This window comes from Haemaphysalis longicornis, unplaced genomic scaffold (genome assembly GCF_048455015.1).
Source record: "Haemaphysalis longicornis isolate Haplotype H1 unplaced genomic scaffold, Haemaphysalis longicornis Haplotype H1 scaffold_11, whole genome shotgun sequence".
NCBI lineage: Eukaryota > Metazoa > Arthropoda > Arachnida > Ixodida > Ixodidae > Haemaphysalis > Haemaphysalis longicornis.
Genome location: NW_027526214.1, coordinates 5233982 through 5236456, shown reverse-complemented (window position 1 = coordinate 5236456; position 2475 = coordinate 5233982). Strand labels below are relative to the sequence as shown.

At 45.3% G+C, this 2475-nt stretch overlaps 1 non-coding gene across 1 annotated transcript; it reads right to left on the bottom strand.

The window, feature by feature from the left end:
• Positions 1-1768: 1768 nt before the first annotated feature.
• Trnar-ucu (transfer RNA arginine (anticodon UCU)) lies at positions 1769-1840 on the bottom strand. The gene has a single exon. It is a non-coding gene; the product is annotated as a tRNA-Arg (tRNA).
• Between the last annotated feature and the right edge of the window lie 635 nt (positions 1841-2475).

Sequence of the window (2475 nt, the reverse complement as noted above, 5' to 3'; positions counted from 1 at the left end):
CGCGCGCTATATCGCACAGATGGTGGGGAGATGGGGAGAGGTGCGGAAAACAGACGGGCGCAGGACATAGCCCCGAACAAGAGGTGCTTTACATCTAAAACATCTGGTGTCTCCAAGAGGGGAAAACTACAAAGCACATGCCGCCACGATCAGTGAGTTTAAATGCGCGTCACCAGCAACAAGGATTAACTACTGACCGTCCTTAGGGGCAAGGTCAAGAATGCAAGCAGGGCCCTTTACTGTATCTGAAGCCCAATGCAGTTTCCGTGACTTTGGGGGATCCTACAAAACCCAATTGGGGAGCCCATTTCAGGCATCCCTTTCCCCGCTTTCACCTCCCTCTGTGCAAGGCGTTGCGTCGTGTAGTGCCACGTCAATGCATGGCGTGTTAACTGTTAGCACTCGGCCTGTCACCCGCACGAGTGGACCCATGGGCTTAATCAACGAAAGTATGGCGGAGCGCGGCAATTTGTAAAAAAATGAAACCAAGAAGAGAGAGGCGACAGTCAGTGTCTGCCGTGCCTCCGGGTCCACAAAAAATAAAAAAAGAAAGGTAACAAAGGAAAAGAGGAGCAAAGCAAAACATGAGCGAAAAGGCAGGAAGGACGCGCGAACCCCGTGAGCACTAGCAATAGGGATCACAATTTGAATACAAGACACCCAAGACATCAGCCACAACTGACCAACATAAATTATTTTTTAAACACTAGGTCGAAATTAAAAGCTTCAACATTCGATTTCACATTTCCCAGGGATAGAATGGGTATGACATCTGGTGACATAACCTGGCAAATGGTACAATCTGGATATTAATGAGGCGTGTTATGCTTGCTAAGTGCTGAGACAAGGAAATAAGAGAGAAAAAAAATCAGAAATAGCGGGGGCGGGAAGGGAAGCGTTGGTCGGGAAGGGAATGGTCGAGAAGGGAAGAATAGCGGGGGCAGGAAGGGAAGTCGAGAAGCGACTGCTCTGGCAGTCTTTATGCCATATGTAGCTTATGAAGGCTGAACGCTGGTCGACCGCTCCTATACGTCGTACACCCTTGACTCAAGGACCGGGGATTAAAAAGGTCACCTTCACTCCGCGTATTCGGAGTGGCGCTGGCTACCCCATCTACGCACCGGAAGTAGTTACCTTGGCTAAAATAGGCAAGAAATTGTAGAGGAGAGCAGCGGAGCCGTTCGTGTAGTGTACTTTGCACCAGGTGCGTATTCCGGAGCTGTTGGGTTCGGTTCCCAACCCATGAAAATTATTTTTCCACTTTCTTTGTTTCTAAAAAAAACGTATCTGTTTAAAGAAGAAAAAAATGACCTACCATATTTTGCCATTTCCTTGGCTTTCTTCAGTGCCCACCCTTAGTTCTGCCTTTATTCCTCTATTCGACAATCCCGTCATTTCAAATTCTGATTCGCTATATATATATATATATACATATATATATATATATATATATATATATATATATATATATATATATATATATATCTTCTTTATATAGTTGTAGGTAATAGAAATATATGAAGAATTTTTTGAGCCAGAAAGAAAGTGGTGAAAAAATTCCCGCCAGGTGGGAATATATATATATGTATATATTTATATATATATAGTTTGGAAATGAGGGGCTCGTTAGGAAATACAGAAAGAAATGCCGGCAGTCTACAACGCCAAAGAAAGCATAGGGGAACAGTTAGACGATTTATTACCGTTAGTGACGTTACATTGTTATTTTTTTTAATAATTACTTGAGAAAGAAAGAAAGAAAAACACGCGCCCAGAGTGGGGACCGAACCCACGCCTTTCGATTAGATCTCGAATGCCTTACCAACTCGGCTATCTGGGCGACTGTGTTCTCCTTCGCTTTCTGGGGTATTTATATTTACTACAACTGTATCTGACGCTTGAGGGTGGTAGCCAGCGCCACTCAGACTACACGGCGAGAAGGGGACCTTCTTTTTAACCCCCGGGGCGTGACGCAAAGGTCTACAGCCTGCCATAAGCGGGTAACTGGCGAGAAACCCTCTTATGCTACCTTGGCATCAAGGCTGCCGGAACCGAGGCCCTCGTTAAGCTTTCGCAAGATAATATGGTTTGGAAATGAGGGGCTCGTTAGGAAATACAGAAACAAATACCGGCAGTCTACAACGCCAAAGAAGGCATAGGGGAACAGTTAGACGATTTATTACCGTTAGTGATGTTACATTACTATTTTTTTATTATTAATTACGTGAGAAAGAAAGAAAGAAAAACACGCGCCCAGAGTGGGGACCGAACCCACGCCTTTCGATTAGATCTCGAATGCCTTACCAACTCGGCTACCTGGGCGACTGTGTTCTCCTTCGCTTTCTGGGGTATTTATATTTACTACAACTGTATCTGACGCTTGAGGGTGGTAGCCAGCGCCACTCAGACTACACGGGGAGAAGGGGACCTTCTTTTACCCCCGGGGCGTGACGCAAAGGTCTACAGCCTGTCATA